General features: G+C 42.8%; 2 long non-coding RNA genes across 2 annotated transcripts; both read left to right on the forward strand.

The window, feature by feature from the left end:
* Positions 1 to 370: 370 nt before the first annotated feature.
* Positions 371 to 1,850, forward strand: LOC123068580 (uncharacterized). The gene is made up of 3 exons (XR_006431851.1): positions 371 to 797; positions 922 to 1,137; positions 1,578 to 1,850. It is a non-coding gene; the product is annotated as an uncharacterized lncRNA (long non-coding RNA).
* Positions 1,851 to 4,968: 3,118 nt separating this feature from the next.
* LOC123068581 (uncharacterized) lies at positions 4,969 to 22,869 on the forward strand. The gene is made up of 3 exons (XR_006431852.1): positions 4,969 to 5,118; positions 5,195 to 5,233; positions 22,677 to 22,869. It is a non-coding gene; the product is annotated as an uncharacterized lncRNA (long non-coding RNA).
* The last annotated feature ends 613 nt before the right edge of the window (positions 22,870 to 23,482 follow it).

Consider the following 23,482-nt stretch of genomic DNA (forward strand, 5'->3'; position numbering starts at 1 on the left):
GTCACCACTGATTGAAGTGATCCTGTGGACTTGCCGGCCCGTGTTCAGGTATATATTTGATCTCAGTATCCTTAACTTCTTGGTCTGTATCGTGGTGGGAGGCACTCCTTGTTCACTAATTGATACATAATCTCTACCTAATATATATATATATATATATATATATATATATATATATATATATATATATATATATATATATATATATATATATATATATATATATATATATATATATATATATAGGAAAATGGGTTGGTACTCTTAGAAGTACATACTCCCATGCCACGTGTGCCCCTTTTCTTGGACGCCCAAGTAGCTGCTTAAACCTGTTTATTTTTTATTTTTTAATTAATGAAGAAAAGAAATAGCAAGTCGGATGCGAAGACCGCGTTGGTTTAGAAGTTTGTTGTGCGATCCATGTTTTTAGGGATTCTAGATAGCTGTCCACCGGAATACAAATCTTAGAAGGGCACCTTCATAGAAAATATTCACTCACGGCGGCTCCTAGCATGTAAACACCTCGCCGACGTATCACAACGGCGACAACGGCGGTTGCACGACAGCATTTAACGATGACGATGAGATGGGCGTCTTAGGCCGAGAACCTTCGACATGTAAGACCAGATTCATGGGAAGCTCGCCTTCTTCTGTTGGATTCCAGTTGACCGTCATCTATCCTTGGAGTCGTCTTCCACGCCGTTAGTTTACAGGGGTGAGAGCCATGCATCAGTACAAGGATCCATGTTCTTTCCAATTGATGTTGAAGCCTCAACTCCAAGGGCCAGCAGTATGCGGTACGTTCTTCTCTAGGAAACAACAGATCTGTCTTGTTCTGAACATACCAATGATATATGATGGGCAAGGTGTAATTTTTTTCATGTCTTATACGGATGTTGTCCTGGTGGCCGACGGCAATAGCACTCGGATAACTGCGGTGATTGAATCCTTCCCGTCGGCGACATACGTATATGCATCCCCATTCAGGCGTTCAAGAGAGGCGCTAGAAACTACTCACATCAGCATGGCATCACAATCCCCACCATTAATTCAGCTAATCCTGCGCTCCCACCGAGTCACCTACATCATGAGTTGCTTCTCACAAACTGTTCAGATGAACAAACTTGTCTTTTTTGTGTATGTACTCTCCTTGTAAATTAACATTCTCATAGCTCTGAATATACTCATTTTTAGATGCTCCTTCGTAACAAATATACTAATTATACTCGGCTCTGAATATACTAATTTTATGTCAAACATACTCATGGTATATTGTTCAAAAAATAATAATTATACCTGATTTACTTTCTATCTTTTTTATCAGATAAGTAGAAAAGTGAGACAGAGCATGGCATTTCTTAATATATTTTGTTGCTATTCTAGTTTACGATACAAAACAAAGATCATCTTGTAAATTAGATGGAATTCGAGTTCTAATACACTTGCACTTTTTCTCTTTTGACGTTCTGAATTTAAGAAGCATTCACCATCTCGTCATATAGTGTAAAGATATTCCAAGCTTCTTGTTCATTATTGCTCCTGTTCTTGACATAACAACTATAATTCTTTACTTTCAGATCTTACAGCAAACTGCAGCAGATTTGAGCTTTGGAAAAGAAGTGTGTATTGACATCTGTCTGAACGTATTCAGATTGGTCGCAATATATAATCTTCTGTACTGTAATCTATTTTTATTGTAAATATATGCCCCAACTGGGGAGTGGATGTAAAAGCAAGTGTGTACTTCTATTTATTATTTGGTACAGATACCTCTCCTTTTTTGAAGCAGTATATACTTCTTTAATTTGCTAGCTATTTCTGGCAGTAGTATATACTCGCTTTGATTTCTATGTACGTTGTATATATACTCTTTTGATTGCAAAGTAGTATATACTCATTTCAAATAGAAGTATGGCATACTTATTTGGTTGCTAAGTATATACTCTACCTAAAAAAAGAAGTATATACTCCTTCTCACACAAAAAAGTATATACTCTTACAAGACTGAAGTATATACTCCTAACTCGTACGTTAGAAAATGCAGTACATACCCATCTACAAGAATATACTATTCTGACAATAAGGAATTGTATACCTTTTTTCTGCGAGGAGGGAACTATATACTTCAATACAGAAAAAAAAAGTACAAACTACCATAACCGAGGAGACACCTTCGTAACAAATTTCCTAGTCGTGTGCGGGATAGTTGAACGCCCTTGCATGCAGGGGCATGCAACCGGCTCATAACCATTTTCTTTTTTCGTTTTTGTAGTTAGCTGCTAATTGGTGCTAACGGGTGGCCTTCCTACTTAGGAGTACATACTCCTGGGAGTATAAAAAAGAGAATTGGGTTTCTGTCGTACGGCGTCGCTAGCGATTTTGCATAAAAGTCCCTCGTTTTATACGAAATTAACCCGCAGTCCCTGTTTTAGTGGGTCTCTATATAACGTTTCAATTTTGCAAAAACATCCCTTCCCCACAGAGGCGCACCGCCAACCACACGATCTTGCCTCCCCCGACGCCTCTAGCGCACCGCCGCCGCCGGCCGCCGCCACCGCGCGCCGCTGGCCGCCGCCGCCCACCCCGCCGGCGCGCCTACCCCTACCCCAAGTGCCCCCACACCCGCAGCCTTCCACTGCCGGCGACCCGTGTCCTTCCACCGCCAACGACGAGGAACTGCCGGATCTCGACGGATCCGGTGGGGAATGACACGCAGGTGGCGAATCTTGAAGGAAGGCGACCGGAGCATGGAGCACGACGGCTGGCCGGCGTGCCATGGCATCGGGTAACTGCGAGAGCGGTGAGGCGCGGCGGCGGCCCTGCTGCTGTTGCTGCTTGCCGGTGGTTCGCCGGCCATCGGCTGAGGTGGGACTCGGGTGCGCGGAGGCGTCGGGGATCGAGGGAGCTCTCCTCCCTCGTGGTTGAAGCACTCGGGGTCGAGCAAGTGAGCGACGTTCGGTCGTCGCCTTCGCCGGCCTTCATCCGTTCCCCTCGCGTGCCTTATCCCCTCGACCTTCTCTCTAACGTTTCTTTCCCTAATCTCTTGGGTTGTCTACATCTTCGCCATCTCCTAATCCCTCTCTTCCTCACACGTAAGGTACATCCCCTCTCCCTTCCCCATTACTTTGCTACCTTGGATTAGATTTCTCTGGTTGAAATTGGAGCCTCGTGTAGTTTAGTGTTGATCTGAGCTACACACTAGCGATTGCACAAGGTTGTATTCAAGAGAATTTTGGATGGTTGCGGCTGCTGCTGCTGCTGGATGCAGTTGTTAAAATTATAAAGGAATTCAGTGGGTAATGTGTCAGAAAGTTAGACAATTTAGCTATGGATATTTTCAATATTTAGCAACTTAATTTTGGGTTTCAGTGTTCTATACATGAATTTTTGATGCCTTGCACTTCTAGGAGTTGTGGTTTATTTATGCAAACATGAACCTTATATAAGTAATTGGTGTTCCATTGATGTGTCCAAATGACCATGAAATATAAAATTGAATTGTGTAAGTGAATTGATGATGATACATGCTTCAGTTTCTGAAGATTGGGAAGCAATCCTCGTGACATTTCCATGCGAATCTTTTTAAATCCACTTTTGGGTGACTCATTTTTTATTATATTGAATTTAAATTCACATTGGCATGCCGAGATTTGTGAAAACTGTTCACTTTTTCTTTTCTGGGTGTAGCATCTCCAGGCCTACATGCAATCATTATTTTTGTTAAGCAACAGAATGCTACAGTTATGTAGAGAGTTAGAGGCGAGGGGCGATGAGAGTTGGTTTATGTTGGTATTCAACTGGTTGCTTCTTATGGTTTGGTACGTCTATATAAAGCTCACATGTATTTCGCTGCATTTGCCTAAAAAGTGTATCCGTGTAGATTTTCAGTACAAAGGTTTGCATTAAGTATATTTTCACTCCATGCGCATGATACATTTCTTATCACCCAATGTGCTGTTTAGGGGAAACTGATCCTTCTAATCTGGCATTCTTTTTGGTCTTCCCTGCTTTATGTAGTTCATGCTGACTCCTTAATTCTTCAGTGATAATGAGTTATTCATGGATCTAGCAACTGACTGTATTTGCTTTGTCTCGAGATCATGGATACTTTTTTTCATGAGATCATGGATACTTGAATGCCCTTTGTTGACAATATATGGTTTCTGATTGTTTTCGTACGTTTATGCCTCTTCTGAGCTTGCGAAACCCATTTATTTTCCCAAAGATCACTTGTGCCTACTAAGTCTTGGGATCCATTTTTTTTCCTATGTGACCAATCCCTAGAAGAATGCATGCTCCCTAGCCATAGAAGAAATCAGCAGGTGGACAAAGTTCAGGGCCTGAGGCAGCAATAGTTCTTCAAAGGCACTGAGCAATAATTGATTGGTTGAAGGTAGCATTTTCTGTCGAGATTCAATTGACAGGGAAGAAATTGTTTCTATATGTGCCTTTGGTTTTCTTTCGCTTAGGGACTTTGTACAGTTCTTTTTTCAGGGCAAGAGATTCTTCTGCTAGATAAGAAATCGAGCTTCAGTTGACATGGAGGAAATTGTTTCTGTCTATGCCTTTGGTTTTATTTTACTTAGAGAGTTTCTATAGTTTTTTTCAGGGGAAGAGATTCTTCAGCTGGATGAGAAAGAGCACTCTGATTAATTAGATCAGAAGTTGCGTGTGATGATGATTGCTCGTGCAGACTACAATGGCACCAACCACCAGGCATGGTCGTCAGTGAGGCGCCGTCAGTGGACATGAGTAAAGCTTCTTGACCTATACGATTCATGGTTTGGCATATTTGCTTCATCGGAGTGCTTTGTCTGAGATGATTGAGATCCTTAATTTGCATTGGTTTATCTTTGTCGCATCTCTTGCAATACATTAGTGGAAAGCTTAGCAGTGCTGATCTTCTAAACTTGAAGTTAATTATGACTTGCTTAAACTCATAATAATTTTGTTTCGGAGAGTGCAGAAATCATTTTGAGGAAACAGTGAACAAAAAAGTTGGGGCATCCTGGGTAATCAGCTTGGAGAAGCCCAGAAAAATCTGACAGGAGTGGTGACAGTAGCAGCAGCATGCCTGATACAAGACCCCTGAATAGTGATTGGAGCATTAAAGCCATGGTATTATTCTCTTTGGATTTTTTGTTGCATGTCCTGCTTTGCTTAGGCGTTTAAACGTGTGATTTGTTTCTACCAGGTGGTATTCATTTTTTGCAGCCGTTGGATGATGTATCATGTACGTGAAGGAAATATGCCCTAAAGGCAATAATAAAGTTATTATTTATTTCCTTATTTCATGATAAATGTTTATTATTCATGCTAGAATTGTATTAACCGGAAACATAATACATGTGTGAATACATAGACAAACATAGTATCACTAGTATGCCTCTACTTGACTAGCTCGTGAGTCAAAGATGGTTAAGTTTCCTAACCATGGACAAAAGAGTTGTCATTTGATTAACGGGATCACATCATTAGGAGAATGATGTGATTGACTTGACCCATTCCGTTAGCTTTGCACACGATCGTTTAGTATGTTGCTACTGCTTTCTTCATGACTTATACATGTTCCTGTGACTATGAGATTATGCAACTCCCGTTTACCAGAGGAACACTTTGTGTGCTACCAAACGTCACAACGTAACTGGGTGATTATAAAGGTGATCTAAAGGTGTCCCCGAAGGTACATGTTGGGTTGGCATATTTCGAGATTAGGTTCACTTAAGCCTTGCAAGCATTGTAACTAATGAGTTAGTTACGGAATGATGTATTACGGAACGAGTAAAGAGACTTGCCGGTAACGAGATTGAACTAGGTATAGGATACCGACGATCGAATCTCGGGCAAGTAACATACCAATGACAAAGGGAACAACGTATGTTGTTATGCGGTTTGACCGATAAAGATCTTCGTAGAATATGTAGGAGCCAATATGAACATCCAGGTTCCACTATTGGTTATTGACCGGAAACAGTTCTAGGTCATGTCTACATAGTTCTCGAACCCGTAGGGTCCACACGCTTAACGTTACGATGACAGTTATATTATGAGTTTATGAGTTTTGATGTACCGAAGGAGTTCGGAGTCCTGGATGAGATCGGGGACATGACGAGGAGTCTCGAAATGGTCGAGACGTAAATATCGATATATTGGACGACTATATTCGGACTTCGGAAAGGTTTCGAGTGATTTGGGTATTTTTCGGAGTACCGGAGAGTTACGGGAATTCGCTGGGAGAAGTATTGGGCCTTATTGGGCCATACGGGAAAGAGAGAGGGGCTGCCTAGGGCAGGCCGCACCCCCCCCCCCCAAGGCCTAGTCCGAATTGGACTAGGGGGAGGGGCCGCACCCCCTCCTTCCTTCCCTTCTCTCTTCCCTTTCTTTCTCTCCTACTTCTACTACATGGAAGGTCTCCTAGTTGGACTAGGAAAGGAGGGAATCCTACTCCCGGTGGGAGTAGGACTCCTCCCTGGCGCGCCCTCCCTTGGCCGGCCGCCCCCTCCCCCTTGCTCCTTTATATACGGGGGGAGGAGGGCACCCCATGACACACAAGTTGATCTACGGATCGTTCCTTAGCTGTGTGCGGTGCCCCCTCCACCATATTCCACCTCGGTCATATCGTCGCGGAGTTTAGGCGAAGCCCTGCGCCAGTAGAACATCATCATCGTCACCACGCCGTCGTGCTGACGGAACTCATCCCCGACGCTTTGCTGGATTGGAGCCTGGGGAATGTCATCGAGCTGAACGTGTGCTGAACACGGAGGTGCCGTACGTTCGGTGCTTGGATCGGTCGAATCGTGAAGACGTACGACTACATCAACCGCGTTGTCATAACGCTTCCGCTTACGGTCTACAAGGGTACGTGGACAATACTCTCCCCTCTCGTTGCTATGCCATCACCATGATCTTGCGTGTGCGTAGGAATTTTTTTTGAAATTACTACGTTCCCCAACAGTGGCATCCGAGCCTAGGTTTTATGCGTTGATGTTATATGCACGAGTAGAACACAAGTGAGTTGTGGGCGATACAAGTCATACTGCTTACCAGCATGTCATACTTTGGTTCGGCGGTATTGTTGGATGAAGCGGCCCGGACCGACATTACGCGTACGCTTACGCGAGACTGGTTTTACCGCCGTGCTTTGCACACAGGTGACTAGCGGGTGTCAGTTTCTCCAACTTTAGTTGAACTAAGTGTGGCTACGCCCGGTCCTTGAGAAGGTTAAAACAACACCAACTTGACGAACTATCGTTGTGGTTTTGATGCGTAGGTAAGAACGGTTCTTGCTCAGCCCGTAGCAGCCACGTAAAACTTGCAACAATAAAGTAGAGGACGTCTAACTTGTTTTTGCAGGGCATGTTGTGATATGATATGGTCAAGACGTGATGAGATATAAGTTGTTGTATGAGATGATCATGTTTTGTTGAAGTTATCGGCAACTGGTAGAAGCTCTATGGTTGTCTCTTTGTTGCATAAGATGCAAGTGGCAAATAATTGCTTTACTTTATCGCTATGCGATAGCAATAGTTGCAAGAGCAATAGTTGGCGAGACGACCATGTGACGACACATTGATATAGATCAAGATGATGAAGATCATGGTGTCGTGCCGGTGACGATAGAGATCATGACAGTACTTTGGAGATGGAGATCAAAGGCGCAAGATGATCATGGCCATATCATGTCACATATTTTGATTGCATATGATGTTTATCTGTTATACATCTTATTCTGTTTTGTTTGACAGTAGCATTATAAGATGATCTCTCACTAATTATCAAGAAGTGTTCTCCCTGAGTATGCACCGTTGCCAAAGTTCGTCGTGCCCAGACACCACGTGATGATCGGGTGTGATAAGCTCTACGTCCATCTACAACGGGTGCAAGCCAGTTTTGCACACACGGAATACTCAGGTTAAACTTGACGAGCCTAGCATATGCAGATATGGCCTCGGAACACGGAGACCGAAAGGTCGAGCGTGAATCATATAGTAGATATGATCAACATAATGATGTTCACCATTGAAAGCTACTCCATTTCACGTGATGATCGGTTATGGTTTAGTTGATTTGGATCACGTGACTACTTAGAGGATTAGAGGGATGTCTTTCTAAGTGGGAGTTCTTAAGTAATATGATTAATTGAACTTAAATTTATCATGAACTTAGTCCTGGTAGTATTTTGCAAATTATGTTGTAGATCAATAGCTTGCGTTGTTGCTCTCATATGTTTATTTTGATATGTTCCTAGAGAAGATTGTGTTGAAAAATGTTAGTAGCAATGATGCGGATTGGATCCGTGATCTGAGGTTTATCCTCATTGCTGCTCAGAAGAATTATGTCCTTGATGCACCGCTAGGTGACAAACCTATTGCAGGAGCAGATGCAGACGTTATGAACGTTTGGCTAGCTCAATATGATGACTACTTGATAGTTTAGTGCACCATGCTTAACGGCTTAGAATCGGGACTTCAAAGACGTTTTGAACGTCATGGACCATATGAGATGTTCCAGGAGTTGAAGTTAATATTTCAAGCAAATACCCGAGTTGAGAGATATGAAGTCTCCAACAAGTTCTATGGCTAAAAGATGGAGGAGAATCGCTCAACTAGTGAGCATGTGCTCAGATTGTCTGGGTACTTCAATCGCTTGAATCAAGTGGGAGTTAATCTTCCAGATAAGATAGTGATTGACAAAATTCTCTAGTCACCATCACTAAGTTACTAGAACTTCGTGATGAACTATAGTATGCAAGGGATGACGAAAACAATTCCCAAGCTCTTCGCAATGCAAAAATCAGCGAAGGTAGAAATCAAAGAAAAACATCAAAGTGTTGATGGTGGACAAGATCACTAGTTTCAAGAAAAAGGGCAAAGGGAAGAAGGGGAACTTCAAGAAGAACAGCAAGCAAGTTGCTGCTCAAGTGAAGAAGCCCAAGTCTGGACCTAAGCCTAAGACTAAGTGATTCTACTGCAAAGGGACTGGTCACTGGAAGTGGAACTACCCCAAGTATTTGGCGGATAAGAAGGATGGCAAAGTGAACATAGGTATATTTGATATACATGCTATTGATGTGTACTTTACTAGTGTTTATAGCAACCCCTTGGTATTTGATACTAGTTCAGTTGCTAAGAGTAGTAACTCGAAACGGGAGTTGCAGAATAAACAGAAACTAGTTGAGGGTGAGGTGACGATGAATGTTGGAAGTAGTTCCAAGATTGATATGATCATCATCGCACACTCCCTATACTTTCGGGATTAGTGTTGAACCCAAATAAATGTTATTTGGCGTTTGCGTTGAGCATGAATATGATTTGATCATGTTTATTGCAATACGGTTATTCATGTAAGTTAGAGAATAATTATTGTTCTGTTTACATGAATAAAACCTTCTATGGTCAGACACCCAATGAAAATGGTTTGTTGGATCTCGGTCGTGTGATACACATATTCATAATATTGAAACCAAAAGATGTAAAGTTAATAATGACAGTGCAACTTATTTGTGGCACTGCCGTTTAGGTCATATTGGTGTAAAGCGCATGAAGAAACTCCATAAAAGATGGATTTTCGGAATCACTTGGTTATGAATCATTTGATACTTGCGAACCGTGCCTTTTGGGCAAGATGACTAAAACTCCGTTCTCCGGAACAATGGAACAAGCTACTGACTTATTGGAAATAATACATACCGATGTATGCGATTCAATGAGTGTTGATGCTCGTGGCAAGTATCGTTATTTTCTGACCTTCACAAGATGATTTGAGCAGATATGGGTATATCTACTTGATGAAACATAAGTCTAAAATAGTTGAAAGGTTCAAAGAATTTCAGAGTGAAGTGGAAAAATCATCGTAACAAAAAATAAAGTTTCTGCGATCTGATCGCGGAGACAAATATTTGAGTTACGAGTTTGGTCTTCAATTAAAACAATGTGGAATAGTTTCACAGCTCACGCCACCTGGAACACCACAACGTTATGGTGTGTCCGAACGTCGTAACCGCACATTATTGGATATGGTGCGATCTATGATGTCTCTTACCGATTTACCGCTATCATTTTGGGGTTATGCATTAGAGACAGCTGCATTCACTTTAAATTGGGCACCATCAAAATCCGCTGAGACGACGCCTTATGAATTGTGGTTTGGCAAGAAACCAAAGTTGTCATTTCTTAAAGTTTGGAGTTGCGATGCTTATATGAAAAAGTTTCAACCTGATAAGCTCGAACCCAAATCGGAGAAGTGCGTCTTCATAGAATACCCAAAGGAAACTGTTGGGTACTCCTTCTATCACAAATCCAAAGGCAAAACATTCGTTGCTTAGAATGGATCCTTTCTAGAGAAGGAGTTTCTCTCGAAAGAAGTGTTGGGGAACGTAGTGATTTCAAAATTTTCCTACGCACACGCAAGATCATGGTGATGATATAGCAACGAGGGGAGAGTATTGTCTACGTACCCTCGTAGACCGAAGCGGAAGCGTTGACGCAACGTAGAGGAAGTAGTCGTACGTCCTCCGGTTCAACCGATCCAAGTACCGTTACTCCGGCACCTCCGAGTTCTTGACACGCGTACAGCTCGATGACGCACCCTCGATCTCCGATCCAGCAGAGGCGCCGAGGGGGAGTTCCGTCAGCACGACGGCGTGGTGACGATCTTGATGTTCTCCTGTTGCAGGGCTTCGCCTAAGCACCGCTACAATATGACCGAGGTGTAATATCGTGGAGGGGGGCACCGCACACGGCTAAGGAACGATCAATGATCAACTTGTGTGTGTTCTAGGGTGCCCCCCTACCCCCGTATATAAAGGAGGGAGGGAGGAGGTGGCCGGCCCTAGGGGGGCGCGCCATGAGGAGGGGGAAACCTACTCCAAGTAGGTTTCCCTCTCTTTTCCTTATCTTATTTGGAGGGGGAAGGAAAGAGTACTAGTATTAGGAAGTAGTACTAGTAGTAGTTATAGGAAGAGGGGGAAGGAGAAAGGAAAGGGGGGGGCCGGCCCCCCTCCCCAATTCGGATTGGGCTTGGGGGGGCGCGCCCCCCTCCCTTACTCCTTCTCTCTTCCTCCTACATGGGCCCAATAAGGCCCATATACCTCCCGGGGGGTTCCGGTAACCTCCCGGGGCTCCAAACTTCTCCGGAACCTTTCCGGTGTCCAAATATATCCGTCCAATATATCAATCTTTATGTCTCGACCATTTCGAGACTCCTCGTCATGTCCGTAATCATATCTGGGACTCCGAACAACCTTCGGTACATCAAAATACATAAACTCATAATATAACTGTCATCGAAACCTTAAGCGTGCGGACCCTACGGTTCGAGAACGATGTAGACATGACTGAGACACATCTCTGGTCAATAACCAATAGCGGGACCTGGATGCCCATATTGGTTCCTACATATTCTACGAAGATCTTTATCGGTCAAACCGCATAACAACATACGTTGTTCCCTTTGTCATCGGTATGTTACTTGTCCGAGATTCGATCGTCGGTATCCAATACCTAGTTCAATCTCGTTATCGACAAGTCTCTTTACTCGTTCTGTAATACTTCATCTTATAACTAACTCATTAGTTACATGCTTGCAAGGCTTAGGTGATGAGCATTGCCGAGAGGGCCCAGAGATACCTCTCCGACAATCGGAGTGACAAAACCTAATCTCGAATTATGCTAACTCAACATGTACCTTCGGAGACACCTGTAGTACTCCTTTATAATCACCCAGTTACGTTGTGACGTTTGGTAGTACCCAAAGTGTTCCTCCGGTAAACGGGAGTTACACAATTCTCATAGTTACAGGAACATGTATAAGTCATGAAGGAAGCAATAGCAGAATACTAAACGATCAAGTGCTAAGCTAACGGGATGGGTCATGTCAATCACCTCATTCTCCTAATGATGTGATCCCATTAATCAAATGACAACACATGTCAATGGTTAGGAAACATAACCATCTTTGATTAATGAGCTAGTCAAGTAGAGGCATACTAGTGACTATATGTTTGTCTATGTATTCACACATGTATCATGTTTCCGGTTAATACAATTCTAGCATGAATAATAAACATTTATCATGATATGAGGAAATAAATAATAACTTTATTATTGCCTCTAGGGCATATTTCCTTCAGTCTCCCACTTGCACTAGAGTCAATAATCTAGATTACATAGTAATGATTCTAACACCCATGGAGTCTTGGTGCTGATCATGTTTTGCTCGTGAGAGAGGCTTAGTCAACGGGTCTGCAACATTCAGATCCGTATGTATCTTGCAAATCTCTATGTCTCCCACTTGGACTTGGTCCCGAATGGAATTGAAGCGTCTCTTGATGTGCTTGGTCCTCTTGTGAAATCTGGATTCCTTTGCCAAGGCAATTGCACCAGTATTGTCACAGAAGATCTTCATTGGTCCCGATGCACTAGGTATGACACCTAGATCGGAAATGAACTCCTTCATCCAGACTCCTTCATTTGCTGCTTCAGAAGCAGCTATGTACTCCGCTTCACATGTAGATCCCGCCACGACGCTTTGTTTAGAACTGCACCAACTTACAGCTCCACCGTTTAATAAAAACACGTATCCGGTCTGCGATTTAGAATCGTCCGGATCAGTGTCAAAGCTTGCATCGACGTAACCATTTACGACTAGCTCTTTGTCACCTCCATATACGAGAAACATATCCTTAGTCCTTTTCAGGTATTTCAGGATGTTCTTGACCGCTGTCCAGTGATCCACTCCTGGATTACTTTGGTACCTACCTGCCAAGCTTATTGCTAAGCATACGTCAGGTCTGGTACACAGCATTGCATACATGATAGAGCCTATGGCTGAAGCATAGGGAACATCTTTCATTTTCTCTCTATCTTCTGCTGTGGTCGGGCATTGAGTTTGACTCAACTTTACACCTTGTAGCACAGGCAAGAATCCTTTCTTTGCCTGATCCATTTTGAACTTTTTCAAAATTTTGTCAAGGTATGTACTTTGTGAAAGTCCTATTAAGCGTCTTGATCTATCTCTATAGATCTTGATGCCCAATATGTAAGCAGCTTCACCGAGGTCTTTCATAGAAAAACTTTTATTCAAGTATCCCTTTATGCTATCCAGAAATTCTATATCATTTCCAATTAATAATATGTCATCAACATATAAAACTAGAAATGCTACAGAGCTCCCACTCACTTTCTTGTAAATACAGGCTTCTCCAAAAGTCTGTATAAAACCATATGCTTTGATCACACTATCAAAACGTTTATTCCAACTCCGAGATGCTTGCACCAGTCCATAAATGGAACGTTGGAGCTTGCACACTTTGTCAGCACTTTTTGGATCAACAAAACCTTCAGGTTGCATCATATACAACTCTTCTTCTAGAAATCCATTCAAGAATGCAGTCTTGACATCCATTTGCCAAATTTCATAATCATGAAATGCAGCAATAGCCAACATGATTCGGACAGACTTAAGCATCGCTACGGGTGAGAAAGTCTCATCGTAGTCAACCCCTTGAACTTGTCGAAAACCTTTTGCAACAAGTCGAGCTTTGTAGACAGTAACATTACCATCAGCGTCAGTCTTCTTCTTAAAGATCCATTTATTCTCAATGGCTTGCCGATCATCGGGCAAGTCAACCAAAGTCCATACTTTGTTTTCATACATGGATCCTATCTCAGATTTCATGGCCTCTAGCCATTTTGCGGAATCTGGGCTCATCATCGCTTCCTCATAGTTCGTAGGTTCATCATGGTCTAGTAACATGACTTCCAGAATAGGATTTCCGTACCACTCTGGTGCGGATCTTACTCTGGTAGACCTACGAGGTTCAGTAGAAACTTGATCTGAAGTTTCATGATCAATATCATTAGCTTCCTCACTAATTGGTGTAGTTGTCACAGGAACCGGTTCTTGTGATGAACTACTTTCCAATAAGGGAGTAGATACAGTTATCTCATCAAGTTCTACTTTCCTCCCACTCACTTCTTTCGAGAGAAACTCCTTCTCTAGAAAGGATCCGATTTTAGCAACGAAAATCTTGCCTTCAGATCTGTGATAGAAGGTGTACCCAATTGTCTCCTTTGGGTATCCTATGAAGATACATTTCTCCGATTTGGGTTCGAGCTTATCTGGTTGAAGTTTCTTCACATAAGCATCGCAGCCCCAAACTTTGAGAAACGACAACTTTGGTTTCTTGCCAAACCACAGTTCATAAGGCGTCGTCTCAACGGATTTTGATGGTGCCCTATTTAACGTGAATGCGGCCGTCTCTAAAGCATAACCCCAAAATGATAGCGGTAAATCGGTAAGAGACATCATAGATCGCACCATATCAAGTAAAGTACGATTACGACGTTCAGACACACCATTTCGCTGTGGTGTTCCAGGTGGCGTGAGTTGCGAAACTATTCCACATTGTTTCAAATGTAAACCAAACTCGTAACTCAAATATTCTCCTCCACGATCAGATCGTAGAAACTTTATTTTCTTGTTACGATGATTTTCTACTTCACTCTGAAATTCTTTGAACTTTTCAAATGTTTCAGACTTGTGCTTCATCAAGTATATATACCCATATATGCTCAAATCATCTGTGAAGGTGAGGAAATAACGATATCCGCCACGAGCCTCAACATTCATCGGACCACATACATCTGTATGTATGATTTCCAACAAATCTGTTGCTCTCTCCATAGATCCGGAGAACGGTGTTTTGGTCATCTTGCCCATGAGGCACGGTTCGCAAGTACCAAGTGATTCATAATCAAGTGATTCCAGAAGTCCATCAGTGTGGAGTTTCTTCATGCGTTTTATACCGATATGACCTAAACGGCAGTGCCACAAATATGTTGCACTATCATTATCAACTCTGCATCTTTTGGCTTCAACATTATGAATATGTGTATCACTACTATCGAGATTTAATAAAAATAGACCACTCTTCAAGGGTGCATGACCATAAAAGATATTACTCATATAAATAGAACAACCATTATTCTCTGATTTAAATGAATAACTGTCTCGCATCAAACAAGATCCAGATATAATGTTCATGCTCAACGCAGGCACCAAATAACAATTATTCAGGTCTAAAACTAATCCCGATGGTAGATGTAGAGGTAGCGTGCCAACCGCGATCACATCGACTTTGGAACCATTTCCCACGCGCATCGTCACCTCGTCCTTAGCTAATCTTCGCTTAATCCGTAGTCCCTGTTTCGAGTTGCAAATGTTAGCAACAGAACCAGTATCAAATACCCAGGTGCTACTGCGAGCATTAGTAAGGTACACATCAATAACATGTATATCACATATACCTTTGTTCACTTTGCCATCCTTCTTATCCGCCAAATACTTGGGGCAGTTCTGCTTCCAGTGTCCAGTCTGCTTGCAGTAGAAGCACTCAGTTTCAGGCTTAGGTCCAAACTTGAGTTTCTTCACTTGAGCAGCAACTTGTTTGCCGTTCCTTTTGAAGTTCCCCTTCTTCTTCCCTTTTCCCCTTTTCTTGAAACCAGTGGTCTTGTTGACCATCAACACTTGATGCTCCTTTTTGATTTCTACCTCCGCGGCTTTCAGCATCGCGAAGAGCTCGGGAATAGTCTTGTTCATCCCTTGCATATTATAGTTCATCACAAAGCTCTTGTAGCTTGGTGGCAGTGATTGGAGAATTCTGTCAATGATGCTATCATCCGGAAGATTAACTCCCAGTTGAATCAAGTGATTATTATACCCAGACATTTTGAGTATATGCTCACTGACAGAACTGTTCTCCTCCATCTTGCAGCTGTAGAACTTATTGGAGACTTCATATCTCTCAATCCGGGCATTTGCTTGAAATATTAACTTCAACTCCTGGAACATCTCATATGCCCCATGACGTTCAAAACGTCGTTGAAGACCCGGTTCTAAGCCGTAAAGCATGGCACACTGAACTATAGAGTAGTCATCAGCTTTGCTCTGCCAGACGTTCTTAACGTCGTCAGTTGCATCAGCAGCAGGCCTGGCACCCAGCGGTGCTTCCAGGACGTAACACTTCTGTGCAGCAATGAGGATAATCCTCAGGTTACGGACCCAGTCCGTGTAATTGCTACCATCATCTTTCAACTTTGCTTTCTCAAGGAACGCATTAAAATTCAACGGAACAATAGCACGAGCCATCTATCTACAAACAAACATAGACAAGCAAAATACTATCAGGTACTAAGTTCATGATAAATTTAAGTTCAATTAATCATATTACTAAAGAACTCCCACTTAGACAGACATCTCTCTAGTCATCTAAGTGATTACGTGATCCAAATCAACTAAACCATGTCCGATCATCACGTGAGATGGAGTAGTTTCAATGGTGAACATCTCTATGTTGATCATATCTATTATATGATTCACGCTCGACCTTTCGGTCCCCGTGTTCCGAGGCCATATCTGTATATGCTAGGCTCGTCAAGTATAACCTGAGTATTCCGCGTGTGCAACTGTTTTGCACCCGTTGTATTTGAACGTAGAGCCTATCACACCCGATCATCACGTGGTGTCTCAGCACGAAGAACTTTCGCAACGGTGCATACTCAGGGAGAACACTTCTTGATAATTAGTGAGAGATCATCTTAAAATGCTACCGTCAATCAAAGCAAGATAAGATGCATAAAGGATAAACATCACATGCAATCAATATAAGTGATATGATATGGCCATCATCATCTTGTGCTTGTGATCTCCATCTTCGAAGCACCGTCGTGATCACCATCGTCACCGGCGCGACACCTTGATCTCCATCGTAGCATCGTTGTCGTTACGCCATCTATTGCTTCTACGACTATCGCTACCGCTTAGTGATAAAGTAAAGCAATTACAGGGCGTTTGCATTTCATACAATAAAGCGACAACCATATGGCTCCTGCCAGTTGCCGATAACTTCGGTTACAAAACATGATCATCTCATACAATAAAATATAGCATCATGTCTTGGCCATATCACATCACAACATGCCCTGCAAAAACAAGTTAGACGTCCTCTACTTTGTTGTTGCAAATTTTACGTGGCTGCTACGGGCTTAAGCAAGAACCAATCTCACCTACGCATCAAAACCACAACGATAGTTTGTCAAATAGACTACGTTTTAACCTTCACAAGGACCGGGCGTAGCCACACTCGGTTCAACTAAAGTGAGAGAGACAGACACCCGCCAGCCACCTTTAAGCACGAGTGCTCGTAACGGTGAAACCAGTCTCGCGTAAGCGTACGCGTAATGTCGGACCGGGCCGCTTCATCTCACAATACCGCTGAACCAAAGTATGACATGCTGGTAGGCAGTATGACTTATATCGTCCACAACTCACTTGTGTTCTACTCGTGCATATAACATCAACGCATAAAACCTAGGCTCGGATGCCACTGTTGGGGACGTAGTAATTTCAAAAATTTCCTACGCACACGCAAGATCATGGTGATGATATAGCAACGAGGGGAGAGTATTGTCTACGTACCCTCGTAGACCGAAGCGGAAGCGTTGACGCAACGTAGAGGAAGTAGTCGCACGTCCTCCGGTTCAACCGATCCAAGTACCGTTACTCCGGCACCTCCGAGTTCTTGACACGCGTACAGCTCGATGACGCACCCTCGATCTCCGATCCAGCAGAGGCGTCGAGGGGGAGTTCCGTCAGCATGACGGCGTGGTGACGATCTTGATGTTCTCCTGTTGCAGGGCTTCGCCTAAGCACCGCTACAATATGACCGAGGTGTAATATCGTGGAGGGGGCACCGCACACGGCTAAGGAACGATCAATGATCAACTTGTGTGTTCTAGGGTGCCCCCCTACCCCCGTATATAAAGGAGGGAGGGAGGAGGTGGCCGGTCCTAGGGGGGCGCGCCATGAGGAGGGGGAAACCTACTCCAAGTAGGTTTCCCTCTCTTTTCCTTATCTTATTTGGAGGGGGAAGGAAAGAGTACTAGTATTAGGAAGTAGTACTAGTAATAGTAATAGGAAGAGGGGGAAGGAGAAAGGAAAGGGGGGGCCGGCCCCCCTCCCCAATTCGGATTGGGCTTGGGGGGGCGCGCCCCCCTCCCTTGCTCCTTCTCTCTTCCTCCTACATGGGCCCAATAAGGCCCATATACCTCCCGGGGGGTTCCGGTAACCTCCCGGGGCTCCAAACTTCTCCGGAACCTTTCCGGTGTCCAAATATATCCGTCCAATATATCAATCTTTATGTCTCGACCATTTCGAGACTCCTCGTCATGTCCGTAATCATATCCGGGACTCCGAACAACCTTCGGTACATCAAAATACATAAACTCATAATATAACTGTCATCGAAACCTTAAGCGTGCGGACCCTACGGTTCGAGAACGATGTAGACATGACTGAGACACATCTCTGGTCAATAACCAATAGCGGGACCTGGATGCCCATATTGGTTCCTACATATTCTACGAAGATCTTTATCGGTCAAACCGCATAACAACATACGTTGTTCCCTTTGTCATCGGTATGTTACTTGTCCGAGATTCGATCGTCGGTATCCAATACCTAGTTCAATCTCGTTATCGACAAGTCTCTTTACTCGTTCTGTAATACTTCATCTTATAACTAACTCATTAGTTACATGCTTGCAAGGCTTAGGTGATGAGCATTGCCGAGAGGGCCCAGAGATACCTCTCCGACAATTGGAGTGACAAAACCTAATCTCGAATTATGCTAACTCAACATGTACCTTCGGAGACACCTGTAGTACTCCTTTATAATCACCCAGTTACATTGTGACGTTTGGTAGTACCCAAAGTGTTCCTCCGGTAAACGGGAGTTACACAATTCTCATAGTTACAGGAACATGTATAAGTCATGAAGGAAGCAATAGCAGAATACTAAACGATCAAGTGCTAAGCTAATGGGATGGGTCATGTCAATCACCTCATTCTCCTAATGATGTGATCCCATTAATCAAATGACAACACATGTCAATGGTTAGGAAACATAACCATCTTTGATTAATGAGCTAGTCAAGTAGAGGCATACTAGTGACTATATGTTTGTCTATGTATTCACACATGTATCATGTTTCCGGTTAATACAATTCTAGCATGAATAATAAACATTTATCATGATATGAGGAAATAAATAATAACTTTATTATTGCCTCTAGGGCATATTTCCTTCAAGAAGTGAGTGAGAGGAAAGTAGAACTTGATGAGGTAACTGTACCTGCTCCATTATTTGAAAGTAGTTCATCACAGAAATCTGTTCCTGTGACTACTACACCAATTAGTGAGGAAGTTAATGATGATGATCATGAAACTTCAGATTAAGTTACTACAGAACCTCGTAGGTCTTCCAGAGTAAGATCCGCACCAGAGTGGTACGGTAATCCTGTTCTGGAAGTCATGTTACTAGACCATGATGAACCTACGAACTATGAGGAAGCGATGATGAGCCCAGATTCCACGAAATGGCTTGAGGCCATAAAATCTGAGATATGATCCATGTATGAGAACAAAGTATGGACTTTGATTAACTTGCTCGATGATCAGCAAGCCATGTTAAATAAATGGATCTTCAAGAGGAAGACGGACATTGATAGTAGTGTTACTATCTACTAAGCTCGACTTGTTGCGAAAGGTTTTCAACAAGTTCAAGGTGTTGAATACAATGAGATTTTCTCACTCGTATCGAAGCTTAAGTCGGTCTGAATCATGTTAGCAATTGCCACATTTTATGAAATCTGGCAAATGAATGTCAAAACTGCATTCCTTAATGGATTTATTAAAGAAGAGTTGTATATGATGCAACCAGAAAGTTTTTGTCAATCCTAAAGATGCTAACAAAGTGTGCAAGCTCCAGCGATCCATCTATGGACTGGTGCAAGCATCTCGGAGTTGGAATATACACTTTGATGAGTTGATCAAAGCATATGGTTTTATACAGACTTTTGAAGAAGCCTGTATTTACAATAAAGTGAGTGGGAGCACTACAGCATTTCTGATAAGTATATGTGAATGACATATTGTTGATCAGAAATAATGTAGAATTTTTCTGGAAAGCATAAAGGAGTGTTTGAAAGGAGTTTTTCAAAGAAAGACCTCATCAAAGCTACTTACATATTGAGCATCAAGATCTATTGAGATACATCAAGATGCTTGATAAGATTTTCAATGAGTACATACCTTGACAAGATTTTGAAGTAGTTAAAAATGGAACAGTCAAAGAAAGAGTTCTTACCTGTGTTGCAAGGTGTGAAGTTGAGTAAGACTCAAAACCCGACCATGGCAGAAAATAGAAAAGAATGAACAGTCATTCCCTATGCCTCAGTCATAGGTTCTATAAAGTATGTTGTGCTGTGTACTAGACCTATTGTATACCTTGCTCTGAGTTTGGCAAAGGAATACAATTTTGATCTAAAAGTAGATCACTAAAATAGCGGTCAAGAATATCCTTAGTGAGGACTAAGGAGATGTTTCTCGATTATGGAGGTGATAAAAGAGCCAGTCGTAAAAAGTTACAATGATGCAAGCTTTTACACCAATCCAGATGACTCTAAGACTCAATCTGGATACATATTGAAAGTGGGAGCAATTAGCTAGAGTAGCTCCGTGCAGAGCATTGTGGACATAGAATATTTGCAAAATACATACGGCTCTGAATGTGACAGACCCGTTGACTAAACTTATCTCATGAGCAAAACATGATCATACCTTAGTACTCTTTGGGTGTTAATCACATAGCCATGTGAACTAGATTATTGAATCTAGTAAACCCTTTGGGCGTTGATCACATGACGATGTGAACTATGTGTATTAATCACATACAGATGTGAATATTGGTGTTAAATCACATGGTGATGTGAACTAGATTATTGACTCTAGTGCAAGTGGGAGACTGAAGGAAATATGCCCTAGAGGCAATAATAAAGTTATTATTTATTTCCTTATTTCATGATAAATGTTTATTATTCATGCTAGAATTGTATTAACCGGAAACATAATACATGTGTGAATACATAGACAAACATAGTGTCACTAATATGCCTCTACTTGACTAGCTCGTGAGTCAAAGATGGTTAAGTTTCCTAACCATGGACAAAAGAGTTGTCATTTGATTAACGGGATCACATCATTAGGAGAATGATGTGATTGACTTGACCCATTCCGTTAGCTTAGCACACGATCATTTAGTATGTTGCTACTGCTTTCTTCATGACTTATACATGTTCCTGTGACTATGAGATTATGCAACTCCCATTTACCAGAGGAACACTTTGTGTGCTACCAAACGTCACAACGTAACTGGGTGATTATAAAGGTGATCTACAGGTGTCTCCGAAGGCACATCTTGGGTTGGCATATTTCGAGATTAGGTTCACTTAAGCCTTGCAAGCATTGTAACTAATGAGTTAGTTACGGAATGATGTATTACGGAACGAGTAAAGAGACTTGCCCGTAACGAGATTGAACTAGGTATAGGATACCGACGATCGAATCTCGGGCAAGTAACATACCGATGACAAAGGGAACAACGTATGTTGTTATGCGGTTTGACCGATAAAGATCTTCGTAGAATATGTAGGAGCCAATATGAACATCCAGGTTCCACTATTGGTTATTGACCTGAAATAGTTCTAGGTCATGTCTACATAGTTCTCGAACCCGTAGGGTCCGCACGCTTAACGTTACGATGACAGTTATATTATGAGTTTATGAGTTTTGATGTACCGAAGGAGTTCGGAGTCCCGGATGAGATCGGGGACATGACGAGGAGTCTCGAAATGGTCGAGACGTAAAGATCGATATATTGGACGACTATATTCGGACTTCGGAAAGGTTTCGAGTGATTCGGGTATTTTTCGGAGTACCGGAGAGTTACAGGAATTCGTCGGGAGAAGTATTGGGCCTTATTGGGCCATACGGGAAAGAGAGAGGGGCTGCCTAGGGCAGGCCGTGCCCCCCCCCCCCAAGGCCTAGTCCGAATTGGACTAGGGGGAGGGGCCGCACCCCCTCCTTCCTTCCCTTCTCTCTTCCCTTTCCTTCTCTCCTACCCCTACTACATGGAAGGTCTCCTAGTTGGACTAGCAAAGGAGGGAATCCTACTCTCGGTGGGAGTAGGACTCCTCCCTGGCGCGCCCTCCCTTGGCCGGCCGCCCCCTCCCCCTTGCTCCTTTATATACGGGGGGAGGGGGGCACCCCATGACACACAAGTTGATCTACGGATCGTTCCTTAGCCGTGTGCGGTGCCCCCCTCCACCATATTCCACCTCGATCATATCGTCGCGGAGTTTAGGCGAAGCCCTGCGCCGGTAGAACATCATCATCGTCACCACGCCGTCGTGCTGACGGAACTCATCCCCGACGCTTTGCTGGATTGGAGCCCGGGGAACGTCATCGAGCTGAACGTGTGCTGAACACGGAGGTGCCGTACGTTCGGTGCTTGGATCGGTCGAATCGTGAAGACGCACGACTACATCAACCGCGTTGTCATAATGCTTCCTCTTATGGTCTACGAGGGTACGTGGACAACACTCTCGCCTCTCGTTGCTATGCCATCACCATGATCTTGCGTGTGCGTAGGATTTTTTTTTTGAAATTACTACGTTCCCCAACAGTACGTCCTCCCCGCTCAACCTTATTCCCCTTGGTCTCTTCAAGAAAAAAAACTGACATCATTAAATATCTTTTGCGATACTTTGAGTGCTACAGAAAACAGAATTTCACTTCTGATAGCTGCATGTGTACATATGTGGTGGAGGAACTCAACAATTTGCAGTAAAAGCAAACGTTTTTGCAGTCAAAGGTAACCTTTGCTACATCTGTTATTGAATATATGCTGGGGAGGACAGTAGCAGTTTTGAGATGTTTGTGTGTTAAATCCATTGTAGGTTTTCCATCTGTGTGTTATTCATAATCTTAATGGGCTTCAATTTTATGCTGCATGATGCAGATAAATTTATTGGTTATTTAAAATATCAACATATATTTTCTATATTGGAAGGATGGGCCACATTGAACTCACTAATTCATTTACAAGCGCACATGAATTGCTAATACAGGCCGGTCATGTTTTCCAACTTTTCCTTCTTCTCCTGATGTTCCCCTGTACTACTTGCCAAGGATCAAGTGCCTCTAACGTTATACATGTGTACGTATATTGAATGATATACTTTTTACTAGGGATTTCTTTATCTAGCGTTTAACATGTTGTACTTAGTTTGCGTGGCATTTCGACTATGCTTAGAACAACATTGTGAATGTACTTGTTATTCTACCTCTTGGGCTGTAATGCTCTATTCATTCAATGTTTTAGGTTGTGCTTCTCGATGATCAGATGTTTATGTCATGGTTGTTTATGCTCTGCTCATGGTCGTGCCTGCGAAGCTGTGATGACTTGACGACAGGAGAAGTGGTCAGGATTGAGCCATCGGACAAGAGATGACCGCCGTCAATTGCCAACAAATTTCTGTATGCCGCAGTGAGCGGGATGCGTTCAATATCCTCAGATGCTCTGC

The sequence above is a fragment of the Triticum aestivum genome, chromosome 3B (assembly GCF_018294505.1).
Source record: "Triticum aestivum cultivar Chinese Spring chromosome 3B, IWGSC CS RefSeq v2.1, whole genome shotgun sequence".
Lineage (NCBI taxonomy): Eukaryota > Viridiplantae > Streptophyta > Magnoliopsida > Poales > Poaceae > Triticum > Triticum aestivum.